This window comes from Lissotriton vulgaris, chromosome 4_1, assembly GCF_964263255.1.
Source record: "Lissotriton vulgaris chromosome 4_1, aLisVul1.2, whole genome shotgun sequence".
NCBI classification, from domain to species: Eukaryota; Metazoa; Chordata; class Amphibia; order Caudata; family Salamandridae; genus Lissotriton; species Lissotriton vulgaris.
The window spans coordinates 2,044,769,167-2,044,789,691 of NC_141691.1; the positions used below are offsets into that span (position 1 = coordinate 2,044,769,167).

The following is a 20,525-nucleotide window of genomic DNA, read 5'->3' on the forward strand; positions in this document are numbered from 1 at the left end:
AGCTGCCGGAACCCCGGGGATGCGATATCCATCGCCACATCAATCATCTCCGAAGCGGAACGTTCGCCTTCAAGGAGAATCTTCTTCGCCTCTTCTTTCTGCTCCTCTTGAAGCGAATCCAAGTATGGAGCGATATCTGCCCACATTTGACGGTTGTAACGTCCCAGTAGTGCTAAAGAATTTGCAGCACGCACAGTTAAAGCTGACATGGACGAAAACCTCTTCCCTATGTTGTCCAGCTTTCGACCCTCCTTATCTGGCGGCGCAGCCAATGCAGCCGAAGGATTTTCTGACTTGCGCTGCGCTGCCTGGGTGATCACAGAGTCCGGCTTTGGATGGCCAATGAGGCAAGCTGGGGCCGTGTCAGGAGCTTTATATTTTTTATCCAGTCTGGGCAGCACTGGAGCCAGAAATGAAGGGTTTTGCATTATTTTCTCCCCTTGTTCCCAGATGTAATCAATGATGGGAATGGACTGTACTGCCTTTTGGAATGGCTCTTTAAAATCATAAAGGAAGCAATTCTGTGGTGTTGTCGTTACTTTGAGTTAGAAGCGCAAAGCCGCTCTCTCTAGGATGATGTGGAATCCCCCAATGTCTTCCGGGGGTGAATCCTCTTGTGCCTGTACAGGGGATGCTGGACCTGGAATCACATACTCATTCCATTTGTCTTGTGTGTCCTGGAGCTCCCCTTCCTCACGTTGTTGCTCCTCTTCTTGGTCTTCCTCATCAGAGGATGCCAGAGGACGCGAGAGAGCCGGATCTGGTCGAATGACTAAAGGAATAGGCCGATGCCTAGGTGGCGTGCGGTGTCACAAATGGCGGTGTCACCACTGGCAGAGGCGGAGCAGTGGATGGGAACCTCTGTTTGTAGTCCGCAATGAGAAACTGCAGGTCTGTCACTATAGAAGCTGGGAGACACACCATAGGCTGTTGAGGAGGCGGTTGAGATTGGAATTCCTCCTGGTACTCCAAATCATCCTGTCCTTGTTTCTCATAATCTGAGTCCTAGGGATGACGTTCTAGGCCTTTTGGGAGAAGAGTGTATACTCCTTATGGAACACTCACTCTCACCTGAAGAGACTGGTTGATCCTTGTCCTTGAGTCTCTGAAGCCATATCAGCAGTCGGCCCTCTATCCTTGAGAGTTTTGGCCTAAAAAGTACGGCAGACTTTACAATCCTTTGCTGAATGGTCAGGGTATAGACAGTAAAGGCAGTCCTCATGCCTGTCATCCACATGAAGCCTCTTTTTGCCACAAGAGGCACAAAGTCTGAAAAGTCCCTTTTTGGGAGCATCAGCCATGGCTAAACGAAAGATTCCTCACAGACTGATAATTCTGAGGCAAATATGTAAAAATAAATCCAGAAATACAAAGAAACTGAGCAGAGCTCAGAGGAGACTCCCTTAGCACGACGCGCAGTAGAAAATCTGAGGGACATGGGCTCCTTCCAGGAAAGTTCTAGAGGGTGGTGGTATCTGATTGGCTCTTGGCCAAAGTTTGGTCCTTTTTACAAAAGGACATGGATATGTTACTAATGAGAGGCCTCTGGCCTATTGCTATGTATATGTCTTCATGACATTACTCTTTTTATATACCGAGGACTCCCACCCTGACGACGGGGAATGATTCAGGCATGTGAATCTATGAAAGATACCCATAATACTGGATAACCTTAGTTGCCTGTTTCGGAGTCGAAGGTTTTGGCTCTGAGCCTTTCGGCGCAGATGGTGTTGGCTTAGACTTGTGTTTCGGTGGAGAAGGTGTCGGGTTGGCACCGAGATGGGGTCAGTTCAAGCCTGAACACTTTTCTTTATGTTTTGGAGCCGAGCCCGGAGTCGGGGATTTGGAAATTTTTTGTGGGTGTCGACATTAGCCCGAAGGCAGAGGAGGGACCAGAGCCTTTGTTTTAGGTTGTTGGGGGAGAAAGGGGATGTCTTTACTCACAGTACGCTGACCCGGAGTAACTTGCTCCTCTTCTTCGACGTCTGAGTCGGCTTTGAACATGGAGAAGTCTTCTCCTTCTTCTTTGGCTCCCTGGGCATGATGTTCGATTCGGAATCTTCTCCTAAGATGTCTATTGCGGAGCAACTTTGCTGTTGCATCTGGTGACGTCGAGCCCAACGATCACAAAGCCTTTTTTGAATGATCAGCACACGTAGCAGTCTTTCTCGTTGTGTTCAGGGGATAGACAGAGGTTGCACACTTCGTGCGAGTCGGTGCGTGGAATTTTAGCACAACACCCGGGACATAACTTGAACATATGGGATGAGCTGTAATGTGGGAAAGGTGTAGGCAAATATATTCAGACCAAATTATCCACAAAGCATTGCCCCATAGACTGTGGGTACTTGGAGGCAAAGCTATGGACGTTTGTGTTCTCGCATTTAGCAAAAAGGTCCATTGCAGGGGCCTCTACTTGGTGGGAGAATCGTTAAATTAAGCGCTGATGCCACATTTGTGTGCTTGCTGGTGTTTTATGCACTATGCAACATTGCAGTTATGTATAGTTATTCACAACTAATTCTCATTGATACCCATTCTTATAGACTGGTAGTATCACAGTATTTGTATCCTACAATGAAACTTGCAGAAAGAGCAACAGTGGACTTTGAGTCAAAAAGTATTTTACATTTAGAACATTGAGAATCAAGCCTACTGCATGTGCTACAATATAAAATATTTTAACTTATGTAAGCAGTTATTTTTCAAAGTTTATCAGTTTAAAACGTGATTTTGCAGTTGTTGAATTGCATTTATTTTATAGTCTGGTGTCTGAAATGAACATGAGTGATTTCTCGAAAAGACTATCCTCCCTCCGTAAATATACAGTAGGATAGAACATTGTTAAGCATGTTTTACTTCAATGTAGTTACTTTGATGCCCTGTGGAATAAAGTTCAATTTTCCAGAGAGAACGATTAAGTACAAGAGTTGATGTGTTTGATCATCTACTTTCAACTAAGAAGGACAACACAAACCCTTGGCGGCTTTATGCTTGCTTTTCACCTGAGAAGTAGCCAAATTTGTGAACATTTCCTAAGATGCATCCTTCACAAAGCCATAGAAAGATGATGTTACTTAAGCAGTAAGGATCTGTTCTTGGCATGTAGAGCTGTAGATTCACATGCTTTGCATACTGCATACGCGTGCCATCTAGTGGACTCCTCCTTGCGGTGATAGTGCACATAGGCATCGACTTCATTGTTAGATTGTTTTCCCGCAAGAGGGTGAGAGTGGAGTAAGTGTAGTAAAGATATGTCCAAACGTAGATAATGAAAATAATGAGAACTGCAGCAAATACAGGTGCCCAGGCAGGCGGGTGGGCACATGTGAATCTACAGCTCTACATGCCAAGAACAGATGCTTACTGGGTAAGTAACAATCTGTTCGAAGCATGTGTGCTGTAGATACACATGCTTTGCATAGACTATATAGCAGTATTCTCCCAAAGTGGAAGCTAACTAGTAGATGTTGCAGTTGGCTGGAAAAATGTTTTTAGCACTGCTTGCCCTATATTGGCTTATTGGCGTGCTAGTACATCCACACAACAGTGTTTGGTAAATGTGTGTGGTGTAGACTAAGCTGCTTTTCAAATGTCATCGATGGGAATGCTACCTAAAAAGGCCATAGATGCCCCAATTTTGCGAGTGGAATGCGATCTAGGGAGAATAGATAACGTTCCTTTAGCTTCTGCGTAGCAAGTTTGAATGCAGTAAACCATTATCTTGAAATGCCAGATTTAGAAATAGGATTGCCTTTCTGAGGTGGAGTAAATGAAACAAACAGTTGCTTTGTTTTACGAAAATCTTTTGTTCTTTCGATAGAATACAATAAAGCTCTTGGGACGCCAAGTCTGTGAAGAGCTCATTTTGCTACTGAATCAGGTTGAGGAAAGAACACAGGTAACTCAACTGACTGGTTAATATGGAAAGCAGAAACCACTAAGGGAAGGAATCTGGAAACACTGCTGAGAACTACCCTATCTTTATGGAGTTGAAAGAAGGGTTCTTCTAAGGTTAATGCCTGCAGCTCATCAAATCTTCTTAACCCCTTCAATGCTCATGACGGAGCGGTTCAGTCATGTGCGCCGGTTGGGCTGTGCTCATGACAGAACCGTTCCGTCATGACCACACCTGTTTTTCAGAACGTTCAGCACAGCGCGGAAATTTGCGCCGCGCTGAACGGGTTAATGAAGTAATTGCAATTAGTAATGCAACTTTCCATGAGAGGAACTGTCAAGGACACATGCATAGTGCTTCAAAAAGTGGACCCATAAGTATTGTGAGTACAACATTAATATTCCGTGCTGGTGGAATCTTTGGTGGTATAACTCTTTAAGCCTTCCATAAAGGCTTAGATGACAGGAACTTTAAACAAAGACAAATGCTGTATGTTTTGCAAATACGCAGGTACTGCTGCCAGGTTCAACCAAATAGAAGTGTAAGCTGGTCCAAATTACAGTAGGGTTAGAGGGTAAGAGAGAATGTTCTGAACAGAAGCATCTAGAGGTAGAATTTTGTTGTTATTGCAGTAACCAACAAATTGTTTCCATTTTCTGTGTAGCAAGCTCTGGTAGTAGGTTATCTAGCTTTGTATAGAATAGTCAGTCTGGTGGCAACTTTGAATATCCAAACTTTATGATTTCAGGAGCCAAATTGCTAAGTTGAGCTCTTTGGGATTTGGATGCTTGATTTCTCCATTGTACTGAGTGAGGAGATTGGAGGTGAGATGTAGCTTTTGGTGTGGAACTACTGAGAGCTCTAACAGGGTGGTGTACCACGGTTGACAGGACCATGTGGGAACTACCAAAATGAGTGAGAGTGATGTCTGTCTGAGTTTCTGAACTACAAATGCAAGGAGTGAGAGAGGCGGAAAAGCGTAGGCAAACATCCCTGACCAATTCATCCACAGGGCATTTCCCTTGGATAGATGGTGTGAGAACCTGCAGGCGCAGTTTGAGCATTGTGCAATATGTACTGTGGTGAACAGACCTATTTGTGTGTTAGCAATTTTCTGGGTTTTGGACTGCAGTGGGCGAAGGTCAAAAGTACTACCAGCAGTTCTTTGGGAACTGCTTGGGCTTATATGGGAGCAGGGTGCTGGTGAGGTTAGTAGCTGTGTGCGCGACAGAGAAAGGGGGGGGGGGGGGTCAGGGGGGGTCATCCGAAAACAGGCAGCCAAGAGGGACTTGAAGACAAGTCAGAGAGCACCCAAACGGAGGCTTGGCTGGAAAGGGTCTTTGAAGCAAGTGTAGAATAGAGATTTCCAAGCGTATGTATGTAAAGTGAGTACTGCAATAACTACAGGTACCTGGGGAGGCGTGTGGGTGCATGTGAATCTACAGCTCTACATACCAAGAACAAATGTTCACTGGGTAAGTAACATTATCCGTTCGAGGCATGTGAGCTGTAGATCACATGCATTGCATGGATTATACAGCAGTATACTCCCAAAGGGGTGGCTAACCTGTAGCTGTTGCAGTTGTCTGAAACAGTGTTTTAAGTACTGCCTTGTCTACATTCGCTTGCTGCCTCGCTAACACATCTACACAATAGTGCTTGGTGAATGCGTGCAGTGTAGACCATGTCGCTGCCTTACAGATGTCAGCTAAGGGAATAGTCCCTAAGAAGGCCATAGAAGCTCCTATCTTGTGAGTGGAATGCGCTCTAGGGGGTATTATCAAAGTTCTATTTGCTTTCACAAAACATGTCTGGATACATTTCACAATCCATCTTGCAATGCCTCATTTAGATATGGGATTGTCTTTGTGTGCTGCTGAAAAAGCAACAAAAATATGCTTTGTTTTGCGAAAATATTTCGTTCTTTCCACATAATATAGTAAAGCCCTTCTAACGTCAAATGTGGGTAAAGCTTGTTCTGCTACAGAATCAGGTGTGGAAAGAACACAGGTAACTCAACTGATTGATTGATTTGAAAAGCAGAAACTACATTAGAAAGAAATTTAGGATTGGTTTGAAGAACCACTCTGTCTTTGTGAAGCTGAAAGAAATGCTCTTGTACAGTTAATGCCTGGAGTTCACCAACCTTCCTTTGTGAAGTGATTGCTATGAGAAAAGTAACCTTCCATGAGAGGAATTGTAACTGACACCTGTGCAATAGTTCAAATGGTGGACCCATTAGCTTTGTAAGGACTATGTTCACGTTCCATACAGTTGCAGGTGGGACTTTTTAATCCTTCCATAAAGGCTTTAGTCACTGATACTCTGAATAGAGAAGTGTTGTCTGGTTTGTCAGTATGCAGCTACTGCTGCTAGATGTAAGCGAATGGATGAATAAGCTAATCTAGATTGCTGTAAATGTAACAGATGATGTTTTGCACAGAAGCATCAAGAGGATTGATATTGTTATAATAGATAAACCGGTTCCACTTTCCTGCATACCATGCCCTAGTAGTAGGCTTTCTAGCCTCTTTTAGGATATTCACACATTCTGGTGGTAATTGTAAATAACCAAACTGACTTCAGGGGCCAGATCGCTAGGTTGAGTTCTTTAGGATTTGAATGCCTGATTTCTCCATGGCTCTGTTTGAGGAGACTGGAGATGAGATTTAGCTTTTGGTGTGGAACTACTGACAGCTCCAGCATTGTGGTGAACCAGGGTTGACGTGCCCATGTGGGAGCTATGAGAATGAGAGTGAGGGATGTTTGACTGAGCTTCCGAACTATTAACAGAATGAATGGGAGAGGCGGAAAAGCATAAGCAAATTTCCTTGACCAGTTCATCCATAAGGCATTGCCTTTGGAGAGCCGGTGTGGGAACCTGGAGGCCAAGCTTGGCATTTGCGTTTCGTGCTGTGGCAAACAGGTCTATGTGGGGAAATCTCCATTCCCGAAAATAGGGATGGAGAACTTGGAAATAAAGTTCCCACTCATGAATTTGCTGCCTCTGTCTGCTGAGGTCTTCAATCCGATTGTTCACTCCTGGAAGATGCTCTGCCAGGAGATAAATATTATGGTGTATAGCCCATTTCCAAATGGCTTGTGCTAGGTGTGACATTTGGAGAGGGTGTGTGTGTGTCCCCTATTTTTGTATATAGTACATAGCTGTCATGTCATCCGTGAGAACTAGGACAGTTTTGACAATAAGGTGAATTTGAAAGGCTCTGAGCACTAGAAACACTGCTAGTAGCTCTAGGTGATTTATATGGAGACTTTTGTGTTTTAGACTCCACAACCCTTGGATTGTGTAAGCACCCAAACCAGTGAGCTCTGTGTCTGTTGTTAGCACTGTCTGTGGAACAGGATCGATGAAGGACTGCCTTTTAAATACATTTTGTGGGTTCCACCACTGCAGAAAGCGATGGGTGCGGCCATCTATTAGATCAGTCTCATTGACCGTGCAACTGGTTCCACTGACGTGCTAAGCATTCTTGAAGGGGACATATGTTAAGTCTTGCATGGGGAACAATCACGATGTAAGACGCCATCATTGCTAGCAGTTGTATGAAGACTTTTGCTGGTAACGATTGGTTGGGCTGAAACTGAGTGAAAAGAGACTGAATACTGAGAATTCTGACAGCATTTAGAGAAGCTAGGGCTCTTTGAGTGTTTATGGTGGCTCCCAGATAAGTTTGTTTGTTGGAAGGCTGTAGATGAGACTTCAACGCATTTACTGTAAACCCTAGTTGGTATTGTAAGTGAATTGTGGCTTGAGTGTGTTGGAGACGCTTCTGGTAAGTGCTGGCTTTGATGAGCCAGTCGTCCAGATATGGAAAGGCATGGATGTGCTCCGGGTATTTGGTAAATATTCTGAGAGCAGTGGTGACTCCAAAAGGTAGTACTTTGAATTGGTAATGTTAACCCGCTATCACAAATATGAGATATTTGCGATGAGCGGGATGAACGGGAATGTTGAAATATGCGCCCTTTAAGTCTAGAGTAGACAAAGTCGCCCTTATGTAGAAGTGGGAGCACTTGCTGAAGTGTCACCATGAGGAAATGCGTCCTTTTTGAGAATTAGAAAATACAGGGAGTACATGCCTGACCCTTGATATTGTAACTCTACGGGCTCTATGGCTCCTTTTAGCAAGAGAGACTGGCTTCCTGTTTCAGCAGGTGTAAATTTTCTGGCGACATTTTGTGAGAACGAGGTGGAATGTTTGGAGGATTGGTGGTAAGCTCCAGGCAATAACCATGTTGGATAATTCCTAACACCCATTTGTCTGTAGTTATGGATTGCCAGATGAGGGGAAATTGTAAAAGACGTCCCTGGCAAGTGTTACATGATATGGGGTAAAGGTAGGCAAGTCACTGTTTGTTAGGGGAAGGGTAATTACGCGGTGTGGAACCTTTGCCCCTACCTTTGCCATTTGTACCTCTGTATCTTCCTCTAAAGAAGCCTCTTGAGGAGGAACATTGATTGTTACCTTTGTACGAGGCAGCAGTATTGTCTTAGGATGTGGTCTTGGACCCCCCACGGTAGAAGGAGTGACCTTAAAGAGTCACATTTTGAAGGAGACTGTAGGGCTCCCATTGATTTAGCTACCTCAGTGTCTTTTTTCATTTTCTCCAATCCCTGATCTACTTCAGACCCGAAGAGATGTGCTTTTTATCAAATGGAGTATTCAAAATGGATTGTTGGGCTTCAGGTTTAAACCCGGAAATCCTTAATCCAGCATGCCTCCTAATTAACACACTAGTGTTAATGTCTCTAGCTGCGTTGTCAGCAGTATCTAAATCACAGCTAATGGAAAAATTGGAGATGAGCTTTCCTTCTTATACTAAATCGTGAGCTTTAGCTTTGTGCTCATCTGGGAGATATTGGAGCAATTGTTCCATTTTGTCCCAGTGTGCTCCATCATACCTGGCTAATAGGGCTTGGGTGCTGGCTATACGTCAATGATTCACTGCCTGAGCGGCTACTCGCTTACCAAAAGCATCTAATAGTTTTGACTTTGTCCGGAAGGGGGGGCATCCTCCGAGGTTTGTGAATTGCCCGCTAACGGGCATTAGAGACAACTGGTGATTCTAGTGGTAATTGCCCCTTAATAAAGACTGTATCTGACTAAGCAGGCTAATATTTTATTGTCTATTCTGGGAGAGAGAATACGAGCACAAACAGGGTCCTTAAATATATCATCAGCATGTCTCATCATGCCTTTGAGCTTAGGGAGAGTGACTGGATCTACGTGTGCTACTGAGAGTTTCGAAAAAGAAATCCTCTTTTAGGGATTATTTATGTAATTGTACCCCGTGATATTCTGCAGCTCTAGCAAGTAATTCTAAATACCCTACATTTTCATCAGGAGGGGAAGACTTTGCAGGGTAAAGGTCTGGATCATTGTCAGTAGGGGAATCCGTATTGTAGTCTTCCCAGGGATCTACAGGTAAATGAGTATCTCCATCATCATCGTCATCAGGCTGTGGTGGTGGAGAGTTAGTTGGTGTGATAAGTAAAAGTTCTAACACTGGAGAAGGTGGGGAATGTGTAGGGGAATGTGGTGGAGGAGGAGGAGAGGGGTTAGTACCGCCATTCTTCCTCTTTACAGGAATTGTATAATGTATGTCCACCGACTCAGGTTTGCGCTTCTGAGGCAGATTAGTAAGAAAATGCCCTGTATCAGGATTAATGTAATGTAAAGTTCCTTTTGTTTTGGGTTCTATTTGGGAGGTGGGGCGTCGAAAATCAGGTCCTGCCGCTTTGGAGGAACATTTTTCTGTTTCAGCACCGAGGACTTCGGTGCCAAGGTGGAATGACTTTTCGGCACAGGAGGGTTGGGTTCTGAAGCCTTTTTCGTTTTTGACATCGAGGATTTCAGCTCCGAAGTAGACTTTGGCATCGAGCCCGAAGGTTTCGGCTCAGTGCCTGACTTTGGCCAACTCAATCTCGAGATGGAAGGCTTAGTGAGGTGTCTCTGTGTCGAGCCGGGAGGCGGGGGGCGGGTTAGAAATATCTTCTCTGTGTCGACCGTGGCCTTTTGTTTGGGTTGAGTTGGATTTTGGGGCAAGGGGTATTTGGTACTGACGGGACGCTGCCCTTATCTATGTCATCTTCCATCTCGGAGTCCGATTCCAGAATAGATACAGGTTCTTCCTGCTCCTCTTTAGCCCCTTGGGCATCAAATTCTTCTTGCTCGGACCCTTAGCAGAGGATGTCCGGCGTGTATTCGATGTTCTGGCATCGCATTTCACGATGTCGAGCCCAACGATCGCAGAGCGTTTTCATCGATCAAAACGATCTGCATGCGTCACAGTCCTGTTTATTGTGCTCCGGAGAGAAGCAGAAGTTGCACAGTTCGTGAGTCGGTGCGGGATGCTTTGTGTGGCTCTAGGGACAAAATTTTAACAGAGTCCATTCCATCAACTGCCAGGTGGAACGACGTGTTTAGGTCCAACGGACTTCCATAAGTTTTCCCATCGAATTAGACATTTTCTTCGAACGGTACGATACGCAGAGGAGTGGGATATGCGTACGAAACAATACTGTTGAGGTTAGAGTGGATTGCACACCAAGGGGAACCTGAAGAACGTCTTCGAACCGGAGCGCAGCAATACACGTCCCAACCCGATGGCGGAAAAAACTATCCAGTCGATACCCATGCGCATTATCACCGCATGGAGGAGTCACCTTACCTCATGACTGGGAAGACTTCTTCGAAGAAAAACAACTTGCAAACATCCAGACCCAAAACTAGGAGTATGCAAAGCATTTGATCTACAGCTCACATGCCTTGAATACTAAATATCGGGGCATTAAGAGGAGCGACAGGTAGAAATCAATGGGGAGCCTACCTTTAGGGTGTCTACACCATCTATATGACCACTTCCTGTAGGTAGTGGGCATAACCCTGACCCTAGAACGTTAATTCCGTCCAAAACAAGATGGAGGAGTCTGAAATGGTGGTGTCCACATCAGCTATCCACCTTAGGAGTGGTGCTGGCTTGGTGTTGGACACACCTCCGTATCTTACTAGATTCCCTGCCTGTCTTGCCACCAAAAGTGGGGCCTGGACAGGGGGCGGGCATCTTCACTATCTGGAGAGGCTGGGTTTGCATAACAAAGGGTGGAGGAGACTTTGAAGAAACCCGCCCTGGAATGCAGATCCTGCATGGAGGTGTAAACACCTCTGTGCAGAGCAGGCTTTGTTCTGGACCTCAGAGCAAAGGATCTCGCCACACAGGGTCAGCAAGTGGTCAGTCAGTCAACATTAGTAGTCAGTAGTTTTTCTGGGGGCACCTTTAAGGTGCCCTGTGGGAACATTTAATAATAAACCCATTACTAGCATTAGTGTAGGTTTATTAAAACAAGATGTTTGGTACCACACATCTGTGGGTACATTGAAGCCATCATTTAGCAGGGGAACTCATAATGATGGGTGCCCAGCCTATATACTTGTTATGGCTTCCCTGTGCACTTGTGGTATCTAAGAATGGACTTGGATATCAAAGGGACATATCCCCTCCCGCAGATTTGCCCACATGAGGTATAGTGCACCCTGCATTGGGGCTGTAAGGCCTACTGTTGAGGTGACTTACCTACACCACATGCAGTGTTTTGAAGGCATGGCACACAGGGATATGTATCATGTCCACTCTTCACTTCTCTCTGCGTCTAGACATGTAGGCTACAGTGTTCGCTTGCATGAACTTGGTGAGGGGTCTCTCAGAGTGGCACAATCCATGCCGAAGCCTCTTTAGTCCTAATGCCCTAGTTACCAAGGGAACCATTTACTAGGGACTTACGTTGAGTCCAAAGTGGTGCCAACTGTGGAACAAAAGGTACAGAGCAGGAGCACTGGTGCTGGGGACCTGACTAGCTGGGACTCAGCATACTTTCAGTCAAAGTAGCATCAGACACCAGGCAAAAAGTGGAGGCTGCTGCGACAAAGACCCAGTTTCCAACAATAAGTATGACTGCTCTTTCTTGAAACTGGTAGGTCAGTTGTTGATATTAGGAACAATAACAGATGAAGTCAACCATGTGGGAAGAGCAGCTGGGACAAGGGGATTTTGCCTGGGGAAGAATTTGTGATTACTGCAGGGGAGAAGTAAGAAGTACGCGGCCAAATGGAAGCGGTTTGTCATTTATTGCGCAAACCACAACATCAATCCACTAGATGCTTCCATTCAGAACATCATCTGTTACCTCTTTCATCTGTACCAGTGTAATTTGGCATATACTTCCATCCGCATTCACCTGTCTGCGATGGCCGCATACCTCCAGAATAGACAGCACCTTTCACTTTTCAAAGTGCCTGCTATCAAAGCTTTTCTGGAAGGACTCAAAAGGGTTATTCCACCACGGACCCCACCATCTCCAAAATGGAACCTCAATGTGGTTCTTACAAGACTGATGGGTCCTCCCTTTGAGCCACTACATTCCTGCGAACTTCAGTTCTTGACTTGGAAAGTGGCTTTTTTAGTAGCAATTACATCGCTACGGAGAGTTAGTGAGCTGCAAGCCCTCACATTCCAGGAGCCATTCTTCCAGGTTCATGCTAACAGGGTAGTGCTCCGCACTAACCCCAAATTTCTACCCAAGGTTGTGTCTCAATTCCACATAAACCAAACAATTGAGTTGCCAGTGTTTTTTCAAAATCCTGAGTCACTGGCGGAGTGGATGCTCCACACCCTTGACGTCAAGAGGGCCCTAATTTATTACATTGACAGGACCAAGGATTTTAGAAAAACTAAGCAGCTTTTCGTTGTCTTTGCGTCACACCACAAAGGTAACGCTATTTCCAAGGCTGGTATTGCTAGGTGGATCGTGAAATGTATTCAAATCTGTTATGCAAAAGCTAAACGCACTCTTACAATTCCACCAAGAGCCCACACCACCAGAAAGTTGGGGGCCTCTATGGCCTTCCTTGGAAACATTCCCTTAGAGGACATATGTAGAGCAGCCACATGGTCTACCACACATACATTTACTAAACATTACTGTGTAGATGTGCACTCTAAACAGCAGGCAGCTGTAGGGCAGGCTGTTCTCAAGACACTTTTCCAAACTGCTGCAGCTGGCACGGGCGGCCGCCGCTAATGGAGGGACTGCTATGTATTCTATGCACAGATATGAATTCAGCAGCCCACATGCCTCGAACTGCAAATGCTACTTACCAGTATGCATCTGTTCTTGGCATGTAGGGCTGCTGACATTCATATCGCCCGCCCTCCTCCCCGGCGCCTGTAGCAGCTGCAGTGTTTACATGCATTTCATGCCATGGTCATCACTCACAAAGTTCACTCCATCTCGGCCACAATGGCTAAAAACAATCTGGGGATGGAGTCGATGCCCATGCGCACTGTAGTCCAGGGGAGGAGCCACCTATCTCGTGATACTTCGAAGACTCTTCCAGGACAACAATGTGCAATCATCCGGACCCAACACTAGGCGGCGATCTATGCACAGATATGAATTCAGCAGCCCACATGCCTCGAACCTTGTTTTCTTGCCCCAGTATTGGAACTTCCATAGATTCCCATAGCTTGTATCAGAGTAGCTAGCAGTAAGAAATAAAGCACATTTTGTGACATAAATAAAGAAACATGCTAGTATCCGTACTTTCATAAGAGAAGAAGCAAACCACATATCGAAATAACAACCTGTACTAACAGTAAATACAAAATGTGCAGAAATAGGAAGGAGGGATAGTAGGGAAAGCTCACCAATCAGTGGAAGAGGTTCCTCAGGACTGGTTAGGTTTACAAAGAAAGCTCAGCTGTTCCTCAAATGTGAGGATGTACGTGTCACACTAATGTCTGGATACTGTTGGTCTCAGCGAGTCCTACAGTTGGGCATACATTTTATTGGATGTAATGCCCTCACACACCCTTTCAGGTGTCATGCTTCATCATCTGGGCTGCTCCTCGTTGGGGCGGCGGTGCAATACCCAACGGTCAACACCTAAAGAGAGGCACTTTAGCGGAGATCTTTTATCCAACAGCTGTTTGGTGAAGTGTGGGTGTGGGGCCAATAGAGCGTAGAAGTGTAGGTGAGTTAAAATAAAGCTGGGAGTACCAGTGTCAAGTTTATTCCGGGGGTCTCCTGCTCTAGTTAAAATGAGAAAACTAGCCGGTACTCGTTGGAGTTCAATGTTTCCTACATGAGTCTCAGTTAGTGTGTGATCATAATGGTCTACATGTTTCTCGCGTAATTGTGCAGTGACACGTGATTCTTCAGGACCTTAGGAAAAAATATCTGTTATAGGTGATTGTCTTCGTTAGAGGATCTATACGAGTATCCGATGTGCTACTCTAAAATCTCACAAAAAGAAACCGTGCTTCATGTGTTAATGTACCTGTGTTGCGCTGGATCTGCCTAATGTGTTTAGTCTCCAGGCATCAACAGTACCCGGCGGATTGCACAACGGGTTCAAACTTCCATAGAGTATGGAGTTAGGATGCCGTGTCCTTCTGCTCGACCTACCCAAGCTGCCTGGCCCACAGCTGTGTCTTCCTGTGTCAAGGATTCCAAGCAGTAATGCTTCGTAAAGGTGTGCACGCTGCTCCAAGTCGCAGCTCTGCAAATGTCTCTGATGAGTACTCCTGCGAAGAGAGCTGTAGATGAAGCCATGTATCTTGTGGAGTGTGCTCTGATCCTGCTGTCCAACAGTTTACCCGCTGTAGAGTGGCAGTATAGAATGGCACTGGAGATCCATCTCGGAATACTCTGCTTTGACAGTGGAAGGCCCTTGCGAGGACCACCAAAAGGGATAAATAATTGAGAAGATTCACGAAACCCTTTGGTGCGATCCAAATAAAATTTCAAGCACAGCTGCACATCCAGAGAATGGAGTAACCTCTCTGCTGGTGAGGAAGGAAAGACTTGAGAATCACAGGTTCATTGAGGTGAGAGTCTGAAGGCACTTTTGGTATGAACCTCGGATTAGTTCTTAAAATCACAGTATTTCTTTTGAACTGGAGAAAAGGTTCCTGTATTGTGAGAGCCTGCAATTCCCAAATGCGTCTTGCCGATGTGAGAGCAAGAAGAGCCAATTTCCAAGGGATTTTTCATGAGCTGTGCGAGAACCAAATTCAAATGCCATGTGGGAGGCGGAGGCCTCACCCGGGGAAAAACAGGGAATAAGCCCTTGAGAAACTGCTTAATAATCCTAGACGACCAGAGAGAAGGTCCAGATGCAGTGCGTCTGTAGCAAGAGATTGCTGCCAAGTGAACATTTATAGACGAATGAGCCAATCCGGCCTTAGCTAAGGACAAGAGATAAGGATAAGGTAGAAGTTGATGAGGCTGAAGAGAAAGGGTCAACCCTTTCCTTCCGGCACCAAATGCAAAATCTTTTCCATTTCAAACGGTAAGTCTTGTTACTGGAAGGGGCTCTAGCTTGAGCCAGAACTTCTCTTACTTCATTATAGATGGGAAGGTTTATGAATTCTCGCTGCTCAGGAAGCATGCAGTTAGGTGTAGAGAACCTGCATCCGGATGCCAAATCTGCCCGTGGGATATCGTGAGGATCCGGAAGCGCCCATAAAGGAAGTGGAGAAACCAGAGACAGAAGGTGTAGCTCCGTGAACCAGAACTGCCTCGGCCAAGTAGGAGCTATTAAGATCATCTTACACGGTTCAGCCTTGACCTTCCTGTGCAGCCTCGGAATCACCGGAATGGGGGAAAGGCGTACACAAATGAAAGCGCATTCCCTAATGATCCTCGATGGTGAAGCCTGCTTGCTTAAAACTCGCATTTCTTGTTGATCGGGTGGCAAATAGATATATTGAGGGTTTGCCCCACCGATAAAAAATGTCGTACAGTATCGTCTGGTTCAGTTCCCATTCGTGGCTGACTGACGACAGCCTGCTGAGTCTGTCTGCTTTTTTGTTTAGAACCCCTGGTAGATGTTCTGGCTGTAGCAATATTCCGTGAAGAATAGCCCACTCCCAAATCTTCTGGGCCTCTTGAGATAACGGAAGGGATCTGGTACCCCCTTCCAGGTTTATGTAGTGCATGGCCGTGGTGTTGTCCCTGCGGATGAGAACCGCCGATCCCTGCAGTTGTGGGAGAAACACCTGTAGTGCCGGCCTGATTGCCCTGAGTTCTATGAGGATGATGTGAAAATGAGGGTGCTCGGGCAACCAATGCCCGCTGACATGAAGGGCTTGAAGCACAGAACCCCAGCCCTCCAGTGAAGCATCAGTCGTTACAACCTAAGGAGCCGAATTGCTTACGAAGGATAGACCTCGGGAAAGGTTTTCTTGCTTCGTCCACCACAAAGCTGCTCTTTTCATTGCCACAGTAATCATCACCTTGTCGTCGAATGAGCCATGCCTCCATTGTTTGTTTAGCTGTTCCTGAAGAGATCGCATCCGCAATCTGTAGTGAGGTATCTGAGGAATGCATGAAGAGATCACTCCCAGAAGGGATTTGTAACGGCGTACCGAAAGACACTTTCTTTTTCTCAATAACATTGCAATGGATTGCAGTTTTTCCTGCCTTTCCAGGGATGGAAAGGCCTTGTTGAGAGTTGTGTTCAAGATGGCTCCCAGGAAACGCGCCGTCCTGGACGGGATTAGAGATGACTTCTCTCTGTTGAGAGTAAGACCCAAATTCTGGAATAGGTTTGTACATGCGCTGACTGCTTCTCCCGCAGCCTTCCTGGACGCCCCGGGGCCTTCAGCAATCAGTCGTCTAGGTAGACCTGCAAATAATGTTTTCGTAGAAAAGCTGCCAGCACCTTGGTAAAGATCCCTGTGGCAGAGGTAAGTCCGAAGGCTAAAACCCTGAATTAAAACTGGCTCTTGGCTACTGTAAATCGAAGCGACCTCCTGTTCGCTGGGTGAATGCGTATGTGAAAATACACATCTTCGGGATCGAGAGTGGCCATGAAATCCCCTGGATTGATGAGACGTAAGATATCCTGGAGTGAAACCATCCGAAAGGATTGGGAAATGAGATTGGTGTTTAGCTCCCTGAGATCTAAAATAGGGCACCATTTCTCCAGCGTCGTCTTTACCAGGAAGAACCTGGAATAGAATGCTTCCCCTCTTTGAGATAAGGGGACTAGCTCCAGTGCTCCCTTGAGGAGCATCTGATGAACTTCGAGCTGCAAGAGACGCAGATGTTTTGAAGGAATGGCAAAAGGGGGCTTGGAAGGTGGAATCTGTGTAAACTACAAAGTGTGGCCCTTTCGAATGATGTTGAGTACCCAATGGTCTGATGTTATCCGTGTCCAGTTGTGGAGGTATTGAGATACCCTGCCTCCTACAGATGTTGTTGTGGAGGTGGGTACAGCAGGCAGAGCCAGAACGCTGCTATTGCCTCTTGGACGTATCACGTCCCTGGCGGTTCTGCTTCCCTCTCTCATTCGACATAGTGAAAGACGAGGCTTGACCTTGCTTTTGGTGATAGGGTTGTCGGTACATTTGTGACGTTGATCCGTATGAAGAGTATCTTTGCTACTGGTACGAGCCTCTGTATGACGTAGTACTCCTTCCTCTGGCACCTCTAAAAGGAGCTTTGCGGTACTGAAATGTACCAAGAGACCTTGCCGTCTCTGTATCCTTATTTATTTCTTGGAGGGCATCATCAATGTGTTTTCCGAATAATTCCTCACCATCAAAAGGAAGGTCCAAGATCTTGTTCAGGACCTCCGGCCTGAACCGCGTCGCTCTGAGCCATCCTTGGCGATGAAGAACCGCTGCACCAGCCAATGAACGAAAAGCCGTAGTGGCAATGTCCATGGCACAATCTATTACCTCAGCCGATGTCGTTTTATCTTCTTGGCTTCTCCCCTTGACTCCTGGGGAAGTTGTTCCATATCAGGTGATAGATCACACCATAATTGATGATCATACCTGCCCAGTATCACCAAAGCATTTGCAGCTCGCACCAGGAGACTAGCCATTGAAGAGAACCTCTTCCCTGCATCATCAAGTCGCCTGCCCTCCTTATCAGGAGGAGTTGTAAGGGGTGCCGAAGGGTTGCGGGACTTCCTCTGTATCGGTTTTGGCTGCCCAGTCAAGGACGCTGGACCATCTTCAGGGGCCTTATATTTTTTTTCCAGGTACGGTAAGACCGGAATAACCGTAGCCGGGTTTTTCATCGCCTGTAGACCCTCTTCCCACGCATGGTCTACAATGGGTATAGATCGGGTCATCTTCCTATAGGGCTCTTTAAAGTCATATAGGAAACACTCCGTCTGTACGGAAGGCATAGACAGCTTGAATCTACTAGATGTTCTCTCCATCAATTTATGAAAACCCCCGGGGGAGAATCCATTGGGTCCGGGCGAGGTGACGCTGGATTCGGGATCACATACTCATCCCATTCTAAGCCCTGATTGGGCCTGTTATCAATATTCTGATCCTCATCCGAGGAATCATCCTGAACGTCCGGTAGCACTAGAGGTATATTTGGAGCAGGTGCTTGTGGCTGAGAGAACACCTGGGTTGGCAACTACGGAGAAACCATCATCGGAGTTGTGGAGGCAGGTATAGTCTGAACTGCCGGGACAGAGGCAACCCGAGTTGTAGCTTGAGAGAACCTGGTTTTATAATCCTGCAGCATGCAATGGAAATATGCCAAGAGTGAGGAAGGAACATACACCATCTCCTGGCCTGGGGTCTCCTGATGTTGATAAGAACATTCATGCAGAAACTCGCCCTCAGAATCCGTTTCCTGCCTTTTAACCAACTGTTGAGAGGACTGTGAGCATACCCAAAAGAGTCCTGATCATCCTCATCCGAATCCTCTTCTTCCTCTTCTAGTAACAAAGCGGGAGGCAAGGGGGTAACCCTCTTTGGAGACGTCATGTCCGGAGTTATCCTTTTCAAGGAAATAGAAAAAAAATGTGTCGACGTCTGCATCGTCGACGGTACCGTGGTCGATGGAGTAGGTAGAGGTAAACTCGTCGTCGATGTCGTCAACGGAAGAGTCACCGTCGACGGGTGGACTGTCGACGACGAGATGGGACTCGTCGACACTGCTGTCGTCATCGTCATGGTCGTCACTCGTCGAAGACACCGTCGTCGTCACCATCGTCGAAATCTTAGTCGTCGCTGCCGACGTCGATATCCCCGTCAACATCCTCGTCGACTTTGCTGTCATCGTCGTCGACTCCGACTGTACTGTCGACGAGCCAGTCGACGGTATAACTTTTGTCACCTTAGATTTAGACGCCTTCGTTGACGGAGTCTTCTGCTGCGTCATCGTCAACAACTTGGAGCTTTTTTCTGACTTCTCAGATGACAGAGAAGATGGTTTCTTAAAAGTTGAAGCAGTCTCCACCACTGCTGAAGGCGTAGATGGTCCTTCCCTCTCCTTTACACCGTGGTGAGGAGATTTAACAGGACTTTGGCTCTCAGACTCACAGGGGGTCTTTTTTGAGGCCCTAACTGGACGCTCCACAGAAGGTGAAGGGGAAGCCCTACCCCTTTTGACTGACCTTCTAGATGATGTTGCAGAAGAAGAGTCCTCACTGTCGCTTGACACAGTTTCTTGCCTGGACTTCAGTTTCTGGAGCCAAGTGAGGAGGCGACCCTCACGGTCCCTGAGGGGCTTTGAAGAGAAGGTGCAGCAGATCTTGCAGTCCGCAGCCTTATAATCTGGATACATGCAATATATGCAGTCCTTATGCCGGTCCTCCACATACAGCCTTTTCTTGCCACAGGTGGAACATGACTTGAAAAGGGCTTTCCTCTCCTTGTCAGACATCTCAGAAGAAATACCTAACCACCCTGAAGAAAAAAGTTGAAAAAAATCATCAAATAGAGTAGAAATGAGCAGAGCTTAAAGGAGACTCCCTAATCACAACGTGTGGTCGAAAATCTGAGGTTCTTTAAGGAGGGTTCAATGGGGTGATGCTCTTCTGATTGGCTCATGCTTAGTTTGGCCTCTTTTACAAAAAGAGGCGGATATGCTACAAAAGGGAATGAGGCCTAGGCCTTTTTCATTCTCTTTTGTACCTACTGCTATGTTATTTTTGTTACCGAGACTCCCAATCCAACGAAGGGGAATGATACAAGCTATGGGAATCTATGAAAGTTCCAATACTGGGGCAATAATTGCCTACTTTCTCTGGCCTGTTTGGGTGTGGGGATGGATGTAGACAAGATGGTCTTAAGCCCTCCTGGTTCCCGGCGGCACTGCCTTAGGGGTCGAATGGGCCCAGATGGGGGTTCCTGGAGATGGGAGGCAAGTCTACGACCCTCCGTCCAGGACCAGGCCTCATCAGGGTCGGTGCAGAAGCCTACCATTTACAGATTACTGTTTGAGACTGGAGGTTCACACAACACCGAACAGCAATGAAATTGACAATAACCTCACTATAAGGCACAGACAGGACACAATGTTAAGTTCATCGCAATGCGTAACATAATACCAACAAAGAAAAACTTCCCTCAGTAGATCGAAAACTCAATGTAACCCGGTACTGGTTTTAATTTATGTAAAGTTTAATAGAGTTGAAGTGTCTGAAATGCAATCCTTGCAAGAGCTAATGTAGTGGAGGACCCATCCACGACAGGGAATGCACACAAAGTCTGGTCTAAAAGAAAAGAGGCAGTGAAGATGGGAGCGGATTGTTGCACTATGTGTTAGCTTACTATAAACATAATA

The 20,525-nt window shown here is 46.2% G+C and overlaps 1 protein-coding gene across 1 annotated transcript in view; it reads right to left on the reverse strand.

Annotated features, from left to right (window-relative positions):
* Positions 1 to 20,525, reverse strand: part of NUGGC (nuclear GTPase, germinal center associated) — a 1,233,257-nt gene that overhangs the window by 804,352 nt on the left and 408,380 nt on the right. The gene's annotated exons all lie outside the window — the stretch shown is intronic.